Raw genomic sequence first — 23664 nt, 5'->3', positions numbered from 1 at the left:
TTGTTATTGCAGGCTTGCAAGATGGGATCAGCCTCCCTCCTCCCATGTGGGCTCCCTGGGAACAGTTACAGCACGCTCATAGCAGTATGTAAAGGTTTATCCTTTTACTTGTGAGTTACAGGAACCCATAAAAGTACTGCTTACGGCTCATTCCCAGCATGGGTCCAAATGACAACAGTGGATTCATACTAGTTGCAACAGGCCAGAAGACAGACCACGACATCAGTTTGCCATTTGCGTTATAAGGGGAAAGACTGGGGAACAGGATATGGCGCAAGGCAGCCCTAATTATCCCAGGGTAGCTAATTATAAAGGATGTAAATTGACACAAATAAAACCACATGGTCAATAATAGTATTTTTTAAAAGCGGGAAATTTTAGCCCATTATCTTTCCAGCTGAAAAGCTTTAATTGAAAATGGCTAATCTTCCAGTGGGTTCAGGAAGGGTTTACAAGCTAATTGCTCTCTTTTCTTTAGGATTAACACTGTGTTTTGTGAATAGGGGTGGAGGGCAGCAGATGTGCAGCCTTTACTCTCTTTAATCCAAATGCCCCCGCTGCCACAGATGCTCCCAACGCTGTGCAGTGGCATAATGGAATTGCTTTCTCGCACATAAAGTGGTTGTTCGGAAATGAAATACAGCTATCTATTAAGAAGGGAACAATAAATTTCCTCCACCACACAACCCCATCACGAAAGACACAGCATTGGCCTGTAAAAATCCCTAGTGGAAGTAAATCTTGCAGGAGAGAGAGCAGCTAACAGATGAATTTACCATTCTCCTTTCGTAACTGGTAGCTGGTATCATTTGGACGTGGGCAGAAAAGTCATTATCCCGCAGAAGTCAGAGCGTGATCCCACAAACTTCAGGGTGGCCAGGACCTGGCTGATGAGCTCTAGGCTGGAAGAAGACTTAAAAGAGCTGGTGGGGAGAACAAGTGTCTTCCATTTAAGTGGAAAAAAATTGCTTTTGTTTTGCTAACCACAATGGCAACTACAACCTATCGCTCTCACAGGCTGCAAGTAAAGTTACTTGGCAATCTTGACTACCTGGAGTAGATGGCATTTGCATTACTTGAGAAAAAGGGGTTGGCCTGATCGTGTGATCTCTCTGGAAGAGATGCACTTCAGGAGGGAGAGAAGGATCCCTAGTAGCAAAGGCAGAGTGACCCCTAATTCTGAGAAAGGGGGGAGGGGGAGGAAAAGCACGTTCAAAGACATCTGAAAATTAACAAAATCAGATTGTGACCATTCAGCTCTTGCTGCTGCAGGGCAAGGAGGACTGAGTCCTCCTTCACATGAAATCTGCACCCCCACTGCTCAGAAAACCAGGCATCTAGCACCTCCTTGCAAGATGCTGACTACAAGTCCAAAAGGGGTAACACACTCATTAGCAAAGCATTTTTTCATATTCCCATTATCAGACTGGGGAAGGCCACACCATTAGGAGTAACAGTGTGTCAGCCCACCCTACCCAGACTGTAGCTCAGAAAAGCAACAGAGCACCTGGGCACAAAAGGTGCAGGGAGAAACATGAAGCAATTAGTGTTTGAATCAACAGGAAAGTAAAGCTAATGTTTTATATCATAAAGGCTTAGCAGTGCTGTTCAGAACAAGAGCAGCACCTTTCAGGAAGGCGCTAGGGAAGGGATCCATCCCCACCTGTATGAACTGTCTAACTGGAGAGCATCACCCTGGCTTCCTTTACAATGGCCAAGGAGAAAGACATCTTTTCCTAGAGAACAGTTCATCTCAGGTCCCTTAGATTAAGTTCCTGACTTTAGCAATCTGTAAACTAGGGAGAAGATTCATCCCGTTTGACAGAACGGCAAATACAGCTCATTAACTGCTTCCCCTATTCCTCCTCCCCCTAAAATCTAGAATTTCCTGCTGAATCACTATCAAAAGGAACATATTAAAATCCAACAAGAAAGCAGTGCAAACACCACCTATACAAGAGTTTCTCAGTCAAAACCATGGCAGCAGGAGACACAAGAGTCCAGGGAATGGGTACCAGACACAGAAACATCAAAAACTTACCTAGTTTTTAAAAACTGAATATGCATAAAGTTCAGCTGAATATTGCCTTTTCAAACCCTTACCTGGAATAGTCACTAAGCCACTATCCTAAATCAAGCCTTTCACTAGCTAGAGAAATGGAATATTTAGTGTTCAAATGAAGACGAATTGTTGCCAGTCAAAGCATCATATTGCATTCAGCAGTGATCTCTATCATGCAGAGTATTTCCTCGACTAAGGGAGAAAACCTTCAGAGCAAGCGGATGACAGACACGCATATCATGAGCATATAACAGTATTAAAATCTAGATGGATGCTGAGATATTAACGGCACGGGTTAGGAGGGGATATTTTCACAACTCTATTAACCCAGTGACCCAGTTTATGAGAAAGACACCTTCTCATTTGTACCTTTTGATTACACATGAGAAGAGGCAGCAAGTGCGCACTCTGCTACCTCAGCAGCCGTTTGCATGCTGAAACACAGTAGTTACATGTGCAATAAGGCAATAAAAGTTAGAGATCTATTCATTTTTGCCGTAAAGTTTAGAGCAATATTTAGAGCAGAGCTGTTGTCTCAATATCTTATTTCCCTGTGCTTTCCTGGACGTTGTTTCTGCTACTGAAAGGCACAGGAACTGCTGCAGAAGTTCACTCTCCAGAGCTACACCTCCTACTCCATGAGTGTTTTTCTGTGCAAGGGCCACTGGGAACAATATTGAAAGGCTCGCGGCTGCAAACCTTAGTACTCCATGAAGACGAACACACAGAATCCAGGCCAGAATCAACACTGGAAGAATTATTGCCAGGAAAACCAAGTTTTGAAGCTGTACACTTGGCAAAAACATGCTTTGACTACCCCCTTTTTTTCAAAGAAAAAAAAAAAGAGAAAGAAACACAGAGAGAAAATTATTTTCTGAAAGCTGTAAAAAGAGCTATGAAAACCGAGTTTTGCTGTCTCCCACCTTCATATTAGCTGACATCCCTGACACACAGTAATAACCAGACATACTGCAGACAGAAACTAACATTACAGGTTTAAAAGAGCTCCCTAGAAAATGTTTTTCGTAACAGAAATATTCTCTCCAATTACTTACAGAATGGTAATTTAAGAATATTTATTCTCTAAAACATATTGTACTGTAAAACCCTTTCACTCAACTATTAATTTGTTGCTAAGAAGCAGTGCAAGGCTTAATAGGATGTGGAAGTTTGAGTGAAAATTATGTGGTTCCTCTCTATGTAGCTGAGAATTGTTGCATGTACGTTAGGTGGGAGGGAGACAACAAGAAAATAGGTCTTGATCAAAATGATTAGGCAGAGCAATGAAGCTTACAGGTGCTCTGAACCAACAAGCAATGCCTGAGGGATGGATTGCAAAGGGGGCATTAAAGCTTCCTTCCAAGTTTCAGGTGTACCCCTGCAGCAACTGCACGCTCCTGGAGAGCATCACATGCTAGACTGATAGTGGCCCAGGCATAACTGACTAACAATTACTTACATTTTCTGTGATTTTCCAAGGTAATTAAGAACTGGATTCCTTTAGAAATAGCATTTGCCTCAAGCCCACTGGGATGGTGGTTTAGGCAGTAGTTGCACCATTGCAAAGGATGTTTGTGATCTGAATTGCAACCACATTAAATACGCTATTAAACATACAAAGCATCGTGTAGCCTTTGTTATTCCCAGAATGACTCATTCCTGGTGTAAAGTGATTTAGCCAGAGGAGAAGAGTGCCGGAGTAGGAGGGCGCAAATGCTCTTCACAAGTCATTCCTGTAGCTACCACATCAGTCCTCTCCCAAAGCCACACTCTCCTCTGCCATCTTCCCTGGTGAAAGCCTCCATCCAGCCTCCTCTGGAAGCACTGCCATGAACAAATCCCATGGACAAACACAAAAATACTCTCCTTACTTGGGAAGCATCTGAGAACATAAGCATTTACTGGGACCACGCAGGGTGAAGGGCTGGGAAGGTGGGTGCCCATGGCCGTGCCTGGTCCCTGCTGGCAGAAGGGAGATGGGCACCTCCACACCAGCAGCCCCTGCATCTGCTCATCCCGCCCCTGGCCGGGCTTTGCCTCTCTGCAGAGGGCAATCCAAGTGCACCAGCCTCCCTCGCTCTAAGAAGAACGTATTTGGCAGGATTTGATGGCTGAGTATAATTCCAGATGAAACAGGCCAGATTGAAGGATTTCTGCATAATTAGCAGTATAATACTGTATTTAAGAGCCTCCTAAATATCCACAGTTAACAGAGGGCAGCGTGCTCGGCAGAAGCCCATCTCTCATCACAAGGGACTAAAGCTGGCACTAAGTGGATGGAGATCTTCATTTTCATTAATACCTCAGCCACCCAAAAGCAGCGACAGACAAAAGTCCTTCCCAGAATGGGCCAACTCCACAGCAGATCTCCTCGACCAGATGCCCCAGCTCAGAGGCACCCAATCTTCCCAGAGCAGCAAAGAGGCTGTGCAGGTACCCAGGCTTTGGGGAAGTTTCTATAGCAACAAGATGCAAAAAGAATTTAGGTGTTTACATGGTGCAGCTGATTTACGCCAGCATGGCTATGTTTAAATCATTGAGGCTGAGGGAAAAGCCTGAAAAAATAAGGTGCAATTCCCTATCGGAGGAGTTTTGCTGTTCTTCACCTCATCCCCACAAGTTTTTACATCTCAGATTTTGGGTTGATAGGTTACTTTCCTGTTACCTCTGCCAAGGAAGGGAGAGGGATGCTTTCTTTATACTCCAGCTGTTAAAAATCCATACAATCCCAAATTTCCAAGCTTTCAGAAAGAACTAGTCCAGACAGTAGTGCAAGACACAGTCTTCTCCAAGCAGGTGAAAGTATAGCGGTTACAGGGCAGTATCACTTCTTAATGAAGAACAACAGGACAACTATACATACACGTTTTCTAAACATACATCCAGATTTTCTGCGAGGTAGCAGCAGGCAGCACCGTCATCAGCTCTTCCTCCACAGGGCACTGTGGTGCCTGGGGAGCTGCAGGGGTGGCAGACCTCTCCACTGAAACCAGCACCATCCTGAGCAGCGGCATTAAGCCAAGAAGTCACAGATTTAAGGCTGGTGGGGACCTTCCCAAGCATTTTCTTGGCAGCCAGCAGACACCTCCCTGCGGTAAGCTCGTCCTCGCACCACTGCAAGGAGGATCCAATTTCCTTCTCTAGCAGAAACCGAGGACAGAGGTGCCAACACTGTCTCCTCAACAGGTCAATCTCAATGCTCAGATTAAAGGCGAAACCTTCCTGCCACCCCAGTCCGACACTACAGCAGCCGCTCCTCCACACGCTATCGCTCTCTCTGCCCCTGGCTAGGCAGCCTCTGCTTTTTCAGGAGGGATGATTGCGTGCAAGCGTGCGTTGCCAACACACAACATACCTGCACTAGGGAGGCACCGTCTGGGGTAAAATTTGAGGCTCTGCTTTCATTGCTGTTTGCAGCCCTGCACGCTCCAGCCCCACCACATTACCTATAGCACTGCCTGTCCCTGAGCCCTAGGGTGACAGAGCAGATTTATGGGCTAAGAAATGAGATGCAGACCTGTATCACAGGGTGGAGGAAACAGCAGCTGCAAAGTTCACCCTGCCATCGGGACAGCTACGACTTTTCCTAAGACAACACTGCTGCCCATTTGCTGTCACAGCTTCCCTCCCTACCCCTTTGCCTTCCTACAAAAAGGGGCTTCCTTAAGGGCTAAACTCTGACTTTTGCAAATGAGAAGTTTCACATTCTTCCGTTTTGAAGTAGCAAAAGTTCCAAGGCAAGTGAGAGGTGACCGATCAGGGCTTTCTCTCACCTGCCTTGCAGATGAAAAGCTCCTAAGGGACGGTGCCACAAAGCCTTCCTCCCCCAGCAATGCCACCGCGTATACCCTCCCTGGAAACACTTGCTAGAAGGCAGTTGAAACTTTAAAACAAAAAAACAAACAAAAAAATGGCGAAAAGTACGGGCAAGTAACAGGAAGCATGGGGATTGAGGAGACAGCAGATTAATAGCCTGGCGTTAATGGCAGTTTAATAATAGAGCTGTCACAATAGGAGAGATTTACTAATTGCAGAGTCATTTGCTATGGTTTCCCATCAAGCTGCCATTTAAATCGCTGTGCAGTTTTTAAGATGGCTTTCAAAATGGGGGAAGGGGGGAAGAAGACACAACACCCACAGTACTTACACAGCTAAATTTAGGAAAGCATTGTGTTTTCTTACAGATGAACAAGTCGATGAGGACAGCAAGGAAGGAGCCAGCATTACTGCGAGCCCAAAGGAGCTGGGGGGCAAGTACATATTTGTGTCTGAGCCCGCCCATGCAGCGAGCGGTTATTACGTCTGGGGACAAAGCTCTGACCTCAAACTAAGCCCTAGTGAGTTTTGCACAGCTTTAACCAGTGACCTACTAATACCTCCAACATCTCCCCAGGCACCGAGCTATAGCTCCAATGCGTCTTTTTGCAGAATTAGTCAGCACCAGTTTTATGGGCAAAAAGTCATGTTACGCCACAGATAGGAGAGTCATGATCTTTTGGGGCTATTAGCAAGGAGGATAAAGTGGGTCCTTCTTCTACTGACTTTAAAGTGAGCTGTAAGCCCCTAAGTCATATGTTCTCGTCACGCAAAGCTTGCATTATGCAATGCCTCAACCCGAGGCATGCACAGCTATTTTTGTTGGGGGAGCCTGGTGACAGCAGGCTGCAGCAAAGGAGTGCCCTCCATGCCACCTCCATGAGTCAGTTCCTCTCCATCCTGTCCCTAAGGCCACCAGTGCAAGCCCAGGAGTGATTCACAGAGCTGCAAGTGCTTGGGTCCTCCTGGAGTCATGGCACCAGGGTTGTAAGAGAATTGAACAGGTTGAGAAATTTTTCCAAAAAAATCCTCCAGGGAGAGTTGTTATCCAGTGGAAATACCTCATTCCAGTTAAACCTGATGTTCCTCAGCTTTGAACAGAAACCCTTCAGGCACAGCCTAGAGGGAATTAAAGCCAATCCAGGTGCATACAAGAGACCTGGTGAATAAGGGAGCCACAGGATGGAGAAGACTGCTCTCAATCGAGAAGTTAAGCCTATACTAGAAGAGCACCCTCACCCTTTGGGAAAGCACTAGCAGGAGCAGTTCTGCATCCAGCAGTCCTCCACCCCTCCAGCATCACTCCCTCGGACTTATTTCCCCCCAGAATAAAAGGGGAACAGCTATCCTTTGCACCCTAGTTCTTGCCTCTATGGAGGCACCATGAACCACCACCGAGGTGCCGTGAGAGCCACAGACCACCCAGGCGGCCACAGGCCAGGCTCCACTTGGTGCCGCAGGAGAGGCGGGGGGAGATGCTTTTTGGGTATCCAGGGCAGCAATGCCATCTCATCCCAGCCAGCAGTCCAAGGGGAGGCCATGCCTTCTGCGTCATACACACTCTCATAGCTCAGCTGAGAGGCCAGCGAAATGGCTGTTTCATTCCTTTTTTTCTTTAGGGAAACAGGGCTCTCTCGGAAGTTCAGTCAGGGCTTTGTCTTTGCAGATCATCAACAATTAGCAGCCTACATGAGTGCACGGTTGGGGCTTTCGAGGCATTTCAATTCTGCTGTCATTTAACAACCACCAGTGACTCAGAGGCTGCTTTCCTCCCACACGCTGTGGCCCAGCATTCCAGATCTTTTACATCCCTTTGAATCCACTGGTACAGAAGATAAAAAGCTATTAAACAAGACTGCTTTAGCATTGCATCTGCTGCTAATCTGACACACCAAGAGCACAATTTGATCAGGTATTAATTTGGGCTGGCTCCCAAGACTGTTGTTTGAGTGCATTTGCAAAAAGGATGCTGTATTAAGGCAATATAGGCCTCTTCCTGTATCATCCTTGAGGACAGGACAAGACAGTGCCAGCTCCCGTCCAGTCCCAGCATCTTACTCTTGCTACAGCTGTTTCTAAGTGGTTTTGGTCTACCAGGAACACATTTAGACATAGATGAGATGTGTTACATGGCATTTTCTTCTCAGAGGCACAATCAATCCCCATTTTACACTTAGTAAAGATAAGATGGCTGAAGCATAATTGATTTTGTTTTATGGGATGCTCTACCATGAGCATCCTTAAACAGAATTCAGCTATAATGAACATACAGTACAAGATGAGTCTTCACTGAGGCAAATGTCATTGCCTAGGGAAAAGTTCAGATCCAAGCAACTTCAGATGCATTACTCAACATCTTAGACAAGGCTCTTCAGTCCTGTTAAGCCAAGCCAAGTGTGCCAACACATATGTTCCTGTCCTGGTTTTGGCTGGGATAGAGTTAATTTTCTTCCTAGTAGCTGGTATAGTGTTATGCTTTGGATTTAGTATGAGAAGAATGTTGATAACACACTGAAGTTTTCAGTTGTTGCTAAGAAGTGTTTAGTCTAAAGTCAAGGATTTTTCAGCTTCTTATGCCCAGCCAGCAAGAAGGCTGGAGGGGCTCAAGAAGTTGGGAGGGGACACAGCCAGGACAGGTGACCAAACTGGTCAACAGGATATTCCATACCATGTGACGTCATGCCCAGTATATAAACTGGGGGGACTTGGCCTGAGGGGATTGCTGCTCGGGAACTAACTGGGCATCTATCAGCAAGCGGTGAGCAATTGCATTGTGCATCACTTGTTTTGTATATTGCAATTCTTTTATTATTATTGTCATTTTATTATTGTTATTATTATCATTATTATTTTCTTCCTTTCTGTCTTATTAAACTGTTCTTATCTCAACCCACAAGTCTTACTTTTTTTTCCCCCAATTCTCTTCCCCATCCCGCTGCAGAGGGAGTGAGTGAGCAGCTGTGTGGTTCTTAGTTGCTGGCTGGGGTTAAACCATGACGGTTCCCTGTCCATTCCCATCAAGACAAGGGCCGTGTTTACCACCAGCTTCCTTGCTAATTGAATACTTGCCACTGCACCTACTTCACTTTGGGAAGTCCTTTTCCTTCTATGTCTTCCCATCTGTGATACCTTGGGAAATCTCCTCAGGCTTTACAACAAAAGTTGGATCGATGGGAGAAGTTAGCATCACTTCTTCTTACTTCTGCACAGTGTCCTGAAGACCTACCCCAGTGCCTAGGGTTTGGGATCCCTCATGCTGTTCTGGTTTGAAGTCCCAAGGAGGGTGTAGTCCCTGTTCTTGGTGGCAGCCCCACCACCAGTCCCTCCTACATCGCCATCAGTACCCTTCAGCTCTGGAGGAGAGCATTTGCTTGTTTAGACAAGTGCACCCCATCACCCTTGGCCCCAGCTGGTGCTGCTGGGAGCTGGCTCTGCTCCAGGACCTCTTGAGACACACTGTTCGCGTGCCTGCGCTAGCACAGCCTACCCCAAGCACCACGTTCTTGTGCAACCAGACACCACCTCTTTATGGATTACAAAACCAAAGAGTTAGTCACCCAGTCAGCAAACCAGAGAGCAAACCCAACTAACCAGTGAAATATGCTTTTTTTCCTGTGAAAATGTTGGGCTCAGGTAGGGCCGGAAGAGTATCAAAGGAGTGTTTGAATTAGGTAAGTGGGGGTGGGGGTGTAAATTCGGGAAGTCCCATTTCAAGGCAACTCTCAAAACTGATAAGTCAAAAATTAGGTGAAAAGTATGAAGATTGAGAAGAAAGGTATAGAAAATGACTGAGTGCAAACACACACAAAACCTGGGAGGTTCTTGTCCTTTGCTTTTGCTTTATTGGTTGTTTTTGGCCCAGATTCCCTCCTCCAACCACTTTGCCAAGACTGCGCTTCAGTCTTACTTTCCTCATGCATGGAGTAGAGGAACAAGGGAAGTGAAGAGAGGAGTCTGCTGGAGAGCGGAGACTGTGATGCTCCGACAACACTCTACCGAGTTTAGCCATCACATACTAACACAAGCTGTGTCTGATCAGAAACTGAGTAATTAGAGCAGCCTGGAACTTAATGGTATGTGCCACCTACTATCACCTCATTAGAGGAGAATCCGTAATATGGACACCAGTATTGCACCTGATTAGCACAGACTCACACTAGAGATGCTCAACAGGTTGACAGAGGCAGAGCTAACTATGATCCCTAACAAAGCTGCATAGGAGAGCTAGTCTTCAACCTGATTCACAGGAGGGGGAGGGCCACGAGAGATGCCAGCATGCCTCGGATGGTAGCATGGCTCTGGCTTCAGTTTCACAACTCCAATTTTTCTTTCCAGGAAATTTAATTAGAGGAGGGGACCAAAGATGCCACCCTATTCCCCCACTGCAGGAGAAATCCTACAGATTGTAGAGTTGTCCATTTACTACTGGACTTGATGGCATCAGTGAGACCCAGAAAGCTCTAGTGAAGGTTACACATGGTCTTACTTAAAAATCACACAACCACACTTGCATTGATTTCCACATTTCAAACTGTTCAGTACAGTTGTGCAATGGATTTCTATTTTGACACAAACCAGCCTCAACAACACACACTAAAGATTTCCTCCTGATAACTCCCTCTCCAGAACATCAAGCACAACATAAAGCAAACACCATCCTCCAACCCAGCAAGCACCTCTTTGGTGAGTACACTACGTTTCAGTTACGTTTCAGAAGGATAACACTACTTCCAGACAGTTCACTACGTTCAAAGATTCTCCAGTTAAGAAGAATAAAGAAGGGGGGAGGAGAAAAAAAAAAAAAGCGAAGGAAAACCTCCAACCCCCACTAAGCCTGACAAGTTGTCACTGGTTGTTTCCCAGTAAGCTAGTCTGCTTCCTAAAGCTGCAACTGAGAAATCTGTGTTTCCTTGGCATAGAGACTGAAACAACCAAGAGGAAAATGATCTTTGGATTGTAACTTGCAGCCAGGAGGATAGCTGAAGTACAGCAATCCAGTCCTGCCAGTTGTTTCTCTGCCATGTAGCTGCAAAAATCCTCCAAGTTTAAAGAAAAAAAGAAAAAGCCCTTGAGGAAGAGAAGGTCCCAAGCTAGAGAGGGGCACAGGCAGTGTGACTTAGTCACTAAGCTCGCAGGGACAAGATGTTTCTGCTGTGTATCAGTCATCTTTTAAAACTTTGATCTGATTGGACTCACCATGTGGGAAACAGGGACAATCTTCCACCACGGCGCTGCACAGCCCTGGGACCACTGGCCAGCTCTACCTTTCCCTGTGACAGGTTTCCGTGAACAAAGTGAAAACCAGTAGAAGTGAGCAGCACTATTTCATTTGTCCTGAGGACAGTCTACAGATTCCCTCATCTTCAGGTTGATAGCAGCAGACAGTTTGTACGGTATCTCTTACCTTCACAGATCCCTCCTGGGAAGTACTCGGGAGTCCAGCAGGCTGGGATGCCATTCCATGGGACAGACGTCCATACACATGGGCTAAGAGAGCCAGAAATGCAGGTGGGGAGAGATGACCCGTGGGTTTTCTTCACCCAGACAACACTGCCCATGCTTGGAGACGTGACATAGCCTCAGGCTATTTCAAATTTTCAATTTCAAATTATTTCATCTCTCTGAAGAACTGGCTTCAGCGTCTAGGCTATGTTTGCAGCCCAGATACCCAGCACTGGCTTTGTCTCCAGTCTAAGATCCGAGCAGCAACGACTTGGGGACCTCAATGTCTTATGTGTGGGCACTCGTGTATTAGCAGCTCTGCTCCCAGTCTGCTGAAGTTGGAGCACAAGTCTCCCCCATCCCAGGATACTCTGCAGGGAGCCAGAGCACCTCAGAGGGAGACAAGAAGCTCATTTCTCAGCAAGGAGGACTTCCAGAAACTACCTGCACTGTGTTACACTTCAGTCTCCAAGGCAGGTTCCCAGAGGCAGTGGCTGAACAAATCCAGGTCATTGTTTTCCCGTGGAATTGAAAGAGAGGATGCAAGACTGTCTTCTCCCATCATTCTAAACCTAAAATTTGTTTAAAAGCCTCAAACTCGGCATTTCTGCATTACTTGAAAGTGCTAAGAGCAATCACCAACAGGTGACCAGGAGGCAGTCTCCCACTGTGATCATTCCAGCTCCTTCCAGGCAATGTCACAAAAGATACTCTCAAAATGTGCGAGCACTAGTAGCCTGCTGAGTATGTGCTAGGAAGATGTGTTCATTAGCAATGACACCTCTGCTATTTTAAATGCAAACAGGACCTGTGATCTACATTTATGCCATTTGCGTAGTTTAGAGCAGACGCTGCTTGGGAAGCCGACCCCCATGCATCATTACCAGCACTGCTTGAGGCACTGTTCAGCTGCTAATTAACAATCAATTTATGTTTTCAATTCTAACATCAATATTAATATGATGCTTTTATTAATGCCATAGCGAGACACCCACAAGTATAGCATGGGTACAGCCGACCTTTTAAAGCAACTAGAGAAGGGTCACCAGAGATATTCCTGTCTTATTTATGTATTCCCCCCAGGTAATACCGGTGCTGAAGGGCACAGTCAGAGGGGTAGATGCACATTTGTGCCGACACCCCAGCAACTGCCGCAGCTCCGGCTGCCACCAGCGCCAAGGGCAAGGCCAGCTCCCGCTGCCCCTTGGTGGGCCCATGAGCTGGAGGAGCTCAGAAGCCATGAGCCAATTCTGCCCTCTTGCGATTACAGCCAGGCTTCAAACCTCTCCCTTGTCCCTGTGCATCAGAAGGGAAGAGGGCTTTTCTCCAGAAAAGTGCCTACTTCCAGCAGACATGATAAGGACCATGTATTTATTGACCTCTCTAACAGGCAGAAGCTGCTAGATGATGGCAAGATTTAGCAGATTCCTCAGCAGAGCAGGAGGCACTCGGGGCAATTCCTGCTCCTCTCGGAGAACAGCCCAGACCTCAGGTTTGCTCCGTCTCTTGCGAGAGGGATTTAGCCCCGAGTTTGGCAGCGCCCAGCGCTCTGCCTTCGCCTTAGGCTGTGGCACTACAGACACGGGGCTGCCTGCGAGGAGCACACCGGACTTGCAGGCAACCCTCTAATACCCTGGGCATTCGGGCTCTTCTGGTCAACTCATCTCTAAAAAAGGCTGGAGAAACCTCTCCCCACCACCATGTCCTCATCCTTCCTTATTCTCCCACCCTCCAGAGCCAAGCCGGCCCCATGAGCTATTCCCACATGTTCCATCCCAAGGCAGCGACTGGCTGGAAAAAAGAAAGACAAGAAAAACGCTCGTTTCACCACCTGCAAAATCCCATTTTCTCTTTCTAAGAGGAGCATCGCTTTTATTAGAGGCTGCCAGACCAGGTCCTTCATACACAGAGATCTGCCTAAGGCTGCAAGGCAAAGCAGCGCTGTCCTCCAGGGCTGCCTGCAATGCCTGGTGCTCCACGAGGGAGCAGCATGTACTTTCAGTTGAGAGTGTTGGGACTCCGCAACTCCTCTTAAAATGGCTAACGCAGAGCTGGGGGAGGAGAACAGGGACAGAAAGGGATGCAGTTTAATATGTTCACTCTCACACGCACATATACAGGGTCACAACATCACCCTGCAAGAAAGAAGGTGCTGCTGCAATGCACAGTTGATTATTTCTTGCTTTGGTGTCCATATAAGCTGATATGGACAGAGCAAATAACTGCTAGATGGTTAAAAAAACCAAAACCACCAACCAAAAAACAATCCACCCCAAAATCAAACAAAAAAACCAAGAAACCTATGTGTCAGGGACGTCAGGGAGAATCAGGCTTCAGAGCCAATTTCAACCTGGTTGCACCAGGCTTTTCAGGAGTCACAAGTCAGGAATTGAAGCCAGGAGGGCCTGACTTGGCCATCGTAATAATTTGTTGATATTCCAAATTAGTCCTATAGAAGCACTGGATACCCCTTACCTTCTTATTTCCCAGCCTTTTGACAGGAACTGAGATCCTGTTTTGACATTTGCCTTTGCTGCTCCCTTCATGTAAACTCAGCAAACTGCAAAATTCATGTGCTAACTTGAATTAAGTCTCACAAAGAGTATAGAAAGAAAAAAGTTAATATACATCAGCCCCTGAAGTCAGGCCTTTTTGAAGGCACAGAGCAGCCAACTAGAAGGAGATGGGGAGGGGGTTAAGACAGTTCACACAAGAGCTTCCCGCACCACGGTATTGATTATGTTAGGATTAAGATTACACAGCATTACTTCCAGCTGAGCCTCGCACCCAGGACTGCTTGACCAAATCCCTACTAGATCACTCCCTATTCGTTTTCTGATGATGGACATACAAAAGGCCCTCATGCAGTGGCAGCAGCAAAGCTTTACAGCTGGCGAGGATCTCAGCAGAAAATACCATAGCGGGCTTGTGTGTATGGATGTGCGCACATGCGTAGTGCAACGGGGTTAAGAGAATAACACAGCACAAAGCAAGAGCAGCACAGGTTATTTGTTGTCAAGATAATACCATCAAGAATATTTAGTTGGTATATGTTGGAAAGTGAAAAATTACCACTGCCTTGTAAAGGACTTTGTAACTCTGGCAGAGCATGGAAAGGGGAATATAGAAGAAAGCTGCAGCATGCCTGCCTGGGAGCTTGGGAGTAGCCCACAAAATCCCCACCACAGGTTGCTGCACCACCAAAGGAACGTGGGAGAAACCGGTAATAAATTTAAGTGCTAGTCAAATATATATACACACATATATACCTACACATGTCTCTCCAGAGAAGCTTGTTACGTACATCTCCGTCACATTATTTCACGACTGCATATCACTGTTTAGACAAAACAACAAAGAAAGATTTGAGCAGGGTTTAAAAGTTCTGCTGGGGATGAGGATAACGGGGAATGCACTCATCAACGTTGTGAGGGCAAAGCAAGGAAATAGCAATATCTGAAGGGGGGGGGGGGGGGGGGAATCAGCACTTGCCCCTTACACAGAAACTGTCTGAAAAACCCAACCCCAAGAGACATCACCTGCTGCAGGGTTTACACTTTAGGGCAGGCAATGGTTTCTAGCTGGGGTATTTCCTGGGGCTAATTTGTAGAAAAACTGCTCTAACGGCTGCCCACGCTGTTCAGGCCTGGCTGAGAGTTCCGCCAGGGCTCACCTTGGAGAAGGATACTCTCCAGGCAGTGCAATTTGGTCATTGGCCAAACACCTTTTCTCAGCTCTGCTGTTCCGATAGCTAAGGCACAGATGTTTGGGTTTTTTTCTGGGGCATTCACTAATCTTGCTGAGTTTTGTAAATTCTCCCTCCCCACTTCCCCCCACCCAGGTATACTGGGGGGAGGATGGAGCAAGAACTCAGACTGACAGATGATTACTTGCTGGCTGCCCTAGTCCCTAAAGACACTCAAAACACACACCGTGCAGAGCAGCTCCATGAATTAGCATTGAATCTCAGATCTGTCAAACTCAATGAGTGCTGACTGATGTAGCCTTTTAATTAACAGATTTTGTCAGGAAAAAAGAAGAAAATTATAATACTGCCCAAACTACTGCAATAGTTGATGAAGACTGGAGAGTCAGCTTCCCCGGTCCCCCCACTCCCAAAGCCAGACTCTTACAAAGCCTTTCCTCTACATTTTCTGATTTCAGCTACTGGAGTTAAAAAAATCCAGTAAACCCAACTGTGCCATCTCACTCCCTCAAAATCTCTCTCCCACAGCAATCAATTGAAAGGCTAGCTGATGCTTAAAGAGAGCCTTCCAGATGAAAGCACACCAAGTCTGCTTAGACATGCCTGCTTTCTGAAAGGTTTGTCGGTATATCTCCCGATTAGCTCCAAGTCCAACGCAGGTCAACAGCAGATGAAAGGCAGCCGTTTAGGAAACATACCAAACTGCTACGAGTCTTCACTGCCCAGCTTCTTACCCAGTCCTGTACTTGCAGCTGTCTTGCTCCAAGCCTCTTTACTTGCATCCCAGAAATTTGGATGTCAACAGGTCAAGGGCAATAGTGTCATCTCTGGTGAGACTCCCAACGTTAGACATCCTACATCCTTTTCCCATGGCGCACACAGTCAGCTAGTTGCATAAGGCGCTCCAGGACACTTAGAGAGGCTATAGGGTTTTCTTACTTATTTTATTTATTTTTATTATTACCAAAACAGCGGTTAACCTCCCTAGGATGCACATTGGTCACCCTCCAGTCACTGAACACACACAACAGCATCAGCTCCCAACACCGAGCACTGAGTGGACAAGTTGCACTCGGCAGCCTTGTCACTTCCCTTCCTGGGGGACAGGAATGAACACCATGGCAGTGCGATATCTCAGCCCCGGTCTGTTCAGAGCCAGCATCAACCCATGCCAACAGAGACATTCCGAGCACAGCGCCTGATAGTCTTTTTAATTGTTTCCCTACCAGCAACAGCTTAATGGAAAAATCCAATAATAGTTAAAGAGTTCTTCCCTACCTACGTACTCGGATATCCAAGTAGAAATAAGGGACGCAAAAATCCATCAAGGAATCCCTTTATGTCTTGAAAAGGACATGAACTGTAGAGATTTTCAAAGTTAATTCTGCTCCTGCAGAGCCCCACAATCAGGGGATCTCAATGAGAGCCATACACAGTGTGCTGTATGTAGTTCCTCCATGGAGGGATGTGTTTCCCTCGTTAGAGGGATCACAGTCTCCCATGGGCTTTAGTAGCCTCCAGAGTACATTCCTCTGGGGCACTGCTCTCCTTAATGGCAGCAGCACACCGTATTTTAACTCCTGTAAAGCAAAGATCAGGTCTACAGCCCAAAGATTTCTGACCTCCCCAGGCAATTTTCACGTGGAGTTGAACTATCGAGTGACACAGGTGCAAAAAGGTCAACACTCATTTATAATACCACAGCCCCACCATGAAGAATAAACTGCAGACAGAGAGGAAGCAAGCACTGCTGGCAGTGCATGGGAAGCTTGCTACAGGAGCACACAAAGGTATATTAGTGTTCTACAACAGCATTATTTAGGAGGTGTTTGGAGATCTAAGGTCCATGGGAAACCAGTAAGTAGTAATTAGCTGGATGCAATGCGCTTACACATAGCTTAGGAGCAAAACAGCAAAGGATGAAGTGGTAATTATCAGAAAATATGGGGAGAAAAAAAAAGAAAAAAAAAAATCACTGTGCTTTGGCCAGCTAACTTAGGAAGTAAAAAGCCTTTTAACTCCTACAGATCTCAAGAGAAGTAAAAAATTTGCTGTCTTTAGGGGATCCAGATTTAGATGGACTGGGTTTACTAAAGGCTATTTCTATTGTACCACTGCTGTAAATTTGGATTCCTTGCCTTCTTGGAGGTGTCTAGCATTGCCAACAATCAGCATGCAATAGGTTTAGAAAACTACAAATAAGCCTTCAGCTCCGGTTCAGCAGCACAATACCTGTTAGAATAGTGACCCAAGCGTGTCACCTCTTTGTAAAACCAAACTTCCCCAATACTCACAAGAAAACATCTCCCCATCCCTGTCCCTTCCTCCCACCCCAGAGGATGGGGAAGACTGCAGTCCCTGCAGCAGCAGTCCTTGGTCCCCACTTCGCTGTACTTGAGATAATTCCTCTGTCAGGAAAAGGATATGAACATGGAAAGCCTGTGTAATTTAAGTAAGTAGTAAAATATCCAGATGAAAAGATTATTCAGTACATTAAAACATAATTATGGCCAGTTAGGAAGTTAAAGCACAAGGATAATAATTTTAGATCTCCAGAAGAGAGAGCAGTCTAGTTTGGCTTTCAGCACAGCACATGGCTGCTGTCTATAAGGATGACAGCAGAGAGACCTTTATAAAAAGGACAGAGGAACATTCAAAGGTATTTGGCAGGGGGCAGTTCCTTCCAGTTATTTTGTTAAAACCCGCATAGTTCATGTCGCCTGTAAGTGTGATTCTTAAGGTTGTTTTTCTCAGCCTTAAGAACAGCGGGAATCAAAGGCTTAAGAGAAAACAGAAAGATAACAGAAAGCAACCTACGCCACAGTGGACTGCTCAGCACTGCACTGACTCACGCAAAGATTAGATACCAGGAGCCGTTTGCAACCCTAGTCAAGCAGGACACATAGTCCTGCTGTTCCAAGAAAGAATAAAGTAAAATAAAATAACTACTTCTTAGGGATGACTCAAGTCCTCACAACAAGCTCCTACCTCACCAACAGTTTGGTCACTTCAGAAGCCGCCGGCGTGTGCCATCACACTCACAGCACACCACCATCCCCAAACCGCTCCAGGTATGCCCGAGGAGACAGCTTCCCACAGCATTTTCCCCCCAAGTCCCAGCTTCTGCAGCATGCCAAATTTTACCATGCTGCTGCCTTAAAAGCATCTAATCAGGACCACTGCACTTCAGGTACCCTTAGCCACCAACAAATAAAGCAAGCTTAAATCCATTACTTTTAACAGGCAAGCCCCAGATGTGGTTATAGGAATAAGCCTCCAAAGGAAATCAGCTGTATTATTAAAAGCCCATAACTAGGGAAGAGGACAGACACACCACCTCCTTTTCCCATTTCCAACTCAAAACCACCAACACCGAGGCAGTCAGGGGATCGTAGAAGTTTTTGTTCAGTTAATGAAATATCAGCCGCAAGATCTGCAGAGGAGCTTAAACACAAACCTCAGACATGCATCTCACAACCCACCCTGCTCCCTCGTAGGGAGATTTAAAACAACCAAAAAAAAAAAAGATGAAAGGTTAATTAAGCCACAAAACAAATGAAGGCTCCAGTCAGCAGTACGATTACCTCGGAGTGCCCTCCACCGGAGGAAGGTCTGCAAGAAGTGCATGCTCTTTTTTCTCAGTCCTGGAGCAGGTGGCAGCATTAGCAGGACCAAGTCTGCTCCACCACTCACTCACCACCACTCCGGCATCCCCAACCTCCTTCCAGCCCCTAGCACTACCTCCGTCCAGCCTTAACGAAGCGCACCTGGTCTGCTCTGCTAATCACTGATGTGGAGTCTGGGGTTTCTCTCTCTCATTCTCCCTCCCTCTCCAAATAAGCAATTAGCATGAATAATTACAGCTCTGATAATAATACCCAGCCACCTTTGAGCAAGAGGGAAAAGACTGTAATTAACTCTTTCTTAGGGATCAGAGGAGGTTGAAATAGCACAAACCTAATTACCTTCTTCTGGGATGCCTCCTGGCTACTGAGAAGCTTTTGAAAGAGTGGGTGGTAGAGGTCAAGTAGCATCCTTTCAGAAACCTCTCCATCTAACCCAATTTTATGTGTCTGCTACCCAAGCGATCATTAGATGCGCAAATCTATATGAGGGGGAAAAGAACCCACAGTTTCCCCGTTGTGTGCTTAATCGGTAGTTGGCCATCCATCCAGAGACCGCTTGCGGCATTATCCCATGATGATTCTTTGGCCACCGAGGACTTTGGAACCATTTCCCTGCCAGGGAACACGTCATGGCGACGTGCGGATCCTCCTGTGCACAATGCAGAGCCGCACCAGCATCAGGGTTTCTACTGCCAACCCTGCCCAGGGCTCAGGAGATCTGACCCCAGGCTGGAGAGGGCACCGATGCCCACCCTACAACGGGCTCCTACCATAAACCAAGCACAAAGGTGCTCCCACCCCAGAGCCTTCCTCCTGCCCCTTCCCCCAGGTTGTAAAACTAGGGAAAAACCACATAAATAATGCAAGTGAGGACTCGAGATCAGATCAGGAGGGGAGCTGAGGTGAGCACATTTAATGTGCCTTTGTATCAAACTGGCTTTGTCCCCTTCCCAAAGCCTCTTCTGGCAGGCAGGTGGGACAGACACACGTGCGTGTCCTGCTCCCAGTTCCTTCCAAGAAGCAAAACACACTGAACGCACCACCCCAAAAAGGAGCTAAAGGGAGTTCAGAGACTAAAACAACAGATGGTGGTCCTCTGCAATAATTGCCCCAAATTTCCTGAGGCACTGAAAGGGGGTGGGAGTTAGATGATTGCTGTAACATGCTCTTTTCATGTTACTGGAAAAAGTGATTAATAGAGTTATTATACAATCTTGTCATGCTTTATTGCTATTGCAGTGTCTGGAGATGTTATTAGAGAGTGCTGCAGTGTAACAGTTGGGTATGCTGCCCTCCAAACACTCCAGTCTCTTATTAAGAGAGCACTGGTTTTGTTAACATCTCCTCTTGTACTCCATTGACCTGAAATGTTTAAGAGTGGGAAAATTAGTGTGTTTATGAACCCTTATCACTAGCCTTAGAAAACCTGCTGAAATTTTTATAAGTCTCCAAGCATTTAGGCATTAATTTTTGTATTGCAAAGACTCTACATAGTAATTCTTTTATTTATGAAGTCAAGGTGCTCAGGGCAATGTAGAATATAATAAAGCACATTAAAATACAATAAAATATTTATTTAGATAATAATTTGAGAGATTTAATGATTTTGTATGTGGGACTTTACCAAGATGTTGTATATAATGTGTATTTTAAACTTCCTTACTTCATATACTCTTTTATTACAGAACTATCTTTTTTTGCTAATTTCTTGAAAAATGAGAAGGTAAACATATTCTTATAGATAGTCTGAATCCCACACATTATTATGTTTGTTGCTTTCCCTGTAACATGAATAGTTCCACGAGTATTAAGTAGACTAAGCAATGGTATAAAGTGAAGCTAATATATCGAGAAGCAGCCCTTGAAATGGTAACTATTAATAAATAATATGACCAGTATGGCTCAATGGTTATGATACTGGGGTCTTAAAATGTTGTTTTGTTGTGAAAAATCTACAGCTGGGGTACCTACACGTATGGTGTGGCCCAATGTAATTTCAAGAGTTGGCTGAGTTTGAAAAAGAAAAGGGCATTTGGAGCTTGAATTTTATTTTTACTATGATCTAACTGCCAGGGCAGCGAGTCCAGCCTCCACTCTGGATTCTTTCCAGCTTACGTATTACCCTCAGCATCTCTGACCCAAGCGGGTTATTTATGTGCTATTAATGGACACTAGAGGTGGAGGCACACACTATGGTTCTCCGATCGGAAATGAGACATCATTCCCACAAGCTGGATCTGGCCCCAGGGACAGGGAGGGCCTCAGTGGCACTCCGCACCACGATGGTGACGGTCCCCATCACGCTGTGGTGGGCAGCCAGGGCTCACTGGGACCCACTGCCACCTACCTGGGAGGTGTCTGAAGTCTTGGATCTGTGTGTTGAAAGTTTTATGGTAAGGGCATGTGGGCAGAGGCCACGAGCCCTCCACATCTGCATAGGGAGCCCTAAAGAAGACTTTGCACAGATTTACACCAAATTACAGCCCTGGGAGGTCAGGTAAAATATCCCCAATGGATCTGGCAGGGATGAGCCATTCAAAAATTGTAACCTGTGGGGTAACTGCAGCACAGACAACATTGGTCTGCACGCAGGGGCCTGAGCTTTAAAAACAGTCATGGGGATGTTCAGAAGATTACGGCTTTATGGCTCCCTCATCTAGCTCAAAGTCTTAAAGATGCTATTTGATTAACACCTTCTGGTTACTACTAGGCTTCCTAAACAGCAAATGATGCAGCCTGTTGTAGTCTGCTCTATACACTCAGCACCAGCTGCCTTCAGGTGTTACTTTGCTAAAACTTCCAACACTTTCAATTAACATGTAGCAAAACCATTAATCATAATGTCTTCCCAAAAAATAATTGCTCTCCCTGGCTCCTTTCCTCATCATTTTGAGTTTCCAGTTAATTTATGGACCCCAATAAAACATAAAGAAACACAGGCTAATGCTTCATCAGCTTCCTAAGCATAAAGTCATCAGCTTTTCCAACACCTTTGGTGGGGAGGGCAGTTGGCACTTTACTATTGTACAGACCTGAAGGAAGATGGCTCGTCCATCAGCAGACAGGGAGTTTGCAGCAGGGTGAAGAACAGACTCGTGCCCCCCAAGTCACATCTGGACTCAGAAGATTGAGGCACAAGCACCGGCTCCCATCCCCGCCACCGCGCTGGGATGCGCCTGCCCACCCCTCGGCAGAGCCTCCCACACGTCCCACGGCTGCGCAGGGCGCCTGCCACAGAGGCGCGAGATGAAAGGAGAGGGATGCAAACATCAGAGGAACCTGGGAGACTGTCTCATAAAGAAAACACAGCTAATTCCTTGCTAATTATTCAGACCTCAGGCCTCACCTTCTCCAGCAGTTGGGGCTTCAAGCAGGAAGCACAGCTGAGGATGCTCGCGGAGGGAGGAAGATGCCTTCCAGAGCCAGGGGCCAGCAGTTGCGCGTGGTCCGTGGGCCCCGCAGCACCACAGGACAGGCGATGGTTCGGATGTTACAAGCACTCGGCTCGCCCACTTCAAAATATAACCCCGGTAACAACCACCACAGCACCCACTGGGCACAAATTCACCCTACACCCATCTGCGCACATGGAGCGTGCGAACACACAGCAGCACCTAACCACAGCAGCACATTTGGGGGGCATTGCACACCTGCCCCACCACGGGCACAAGCCCCTGCTATGTGCAAGCAGGTGCCTGTGCACTGGGTTCAGAGAACTAGCAAACTTCTTTGCATATGTGTCCTTAGAGAGCAAATCAAGACAACAAGCAACACCCCCGAAACCAAACGGCTGAAGAAGCTATGCCCGAGTGATTACAAAAACTTGAACTGCAAGCTATTCAAAAGACATCCAAAAGAGAGAGGGAAGGGGACGGCCAAGCCTGGCTCCCCAAATAAAGTCTCTCTACTGACAAGTTCACCTCCAATTTGCGATTCTTGTGTCTGACCGCACCTGGAGTCAACACCAGCCCTATCTGATGTCTCCCCATCAAGCAAGTACCCACTGGAGCGAGAGGCCCTGTTTGGAGGGACAGGGCACTCTGGGACAGCTCTCCCCACTGCTCCCCACTGACTTCGGTACGTGCACTAGCTGGGACCGACAGCCACCCGCGGGCAGAGCCCTGGTCCTTGCCTGGCTGGCACAGGGTGAGCAGCAGCAGCTCCGGCAGCTGACGGGCTCTTTAAGCGCCACAGCCTGGACCTCCTTGCTCTGCGCTTTGAGGTGGCGCGAAGGGCTTGCAGGGAAAAGCAAAGATCTGTGAATCTCAGCAGAAATGGGGGTTGCGCTATTATACCCCAGTACCAAGGGAGAAGACTAAATAATTAATCACAAAAGCAACTGAGTGTTAACAAGCCAAGCAGGATCAAACCGCATGAAAGATGCAAAGCCCCCCCCAACCCTCTTCAGTGTGCTGACGAGCCAGATTTTAATAACTCGACTACCAGAGCCGAGAGGATAAGCCACAAATACATAAATGGATCACAGACCGCAATGACCTGGGCTAGTGCTGGGGATCAGCTTGACATCTCCTTAGCCACCGAGCACGGAACCAGTTCAGAGACATTTTTTGCACAGGGGAGAACTGGGAGAGCAAGGTGTGCTGGGCTTTGGGTGGTCATTGCAAGCCCAAGTGTGCAGGCAGGGTCTTCTTTGTGGCTTTAAGGGAAGGGGGGGATCACGCCTATGGAATGGGAAAAGCAAACAAATAATGCTGCTTCAGTGCTATCCCTAAATAGCAGAGTCTGACTACGCAGAATTGAGCAGCAGCGTCCAGTAAACAGGAGCCGGGGGGGATAACAGCCTGTGTGCAAGATGGGAAGGGAAATACATGAACATGCCTAATGCCTCTCCTGGATGCTCTATGAAGTCAGCCATGCTGAGGGCGAGATTCCAATCATTCAAATTTTGTATTACCCTGCACACAGTATATCCCTGCACAGCCTACAGGGCTATAATATACTACTAACACACAACTAGTATAATACAATTTACACAGTACCAGCATTAAAAC

General features: G+C 46.6%; 1 protein-coding gene across 2 annotated transcripts in view; it reads right to left on the bottom strand.

The window, feature by feature from the left end:
• The window catches only part of GRIP2 (glutamate receptor interacting protein 2), a 291938-nt gene that overhangs the window by 98215 nt on the left and 170059 nt on the right, over nucleotides 1-23664 (bottom strand). The gene's annotated exons all lie outside the window — the stretch shown is intronic.

The sequence above is a fragment of the Haliaeetus albicilla genome, chromosome 24, assembly GCF_947461875.1.
Source record: "Haliaeetus albicilla chromosome 24, bHalAlb1.1, whole genome shotgun sequence".
Lineage (NCBI taxonomy): Eukaryota > Metazoa > Chordata > Aves > Accipitriformes > Accipitridae > Haliaeetus > Haliaeetus albicilla.
This window is presented reverse-complemented; position numbering and strand designations above follow the sequence as displayed.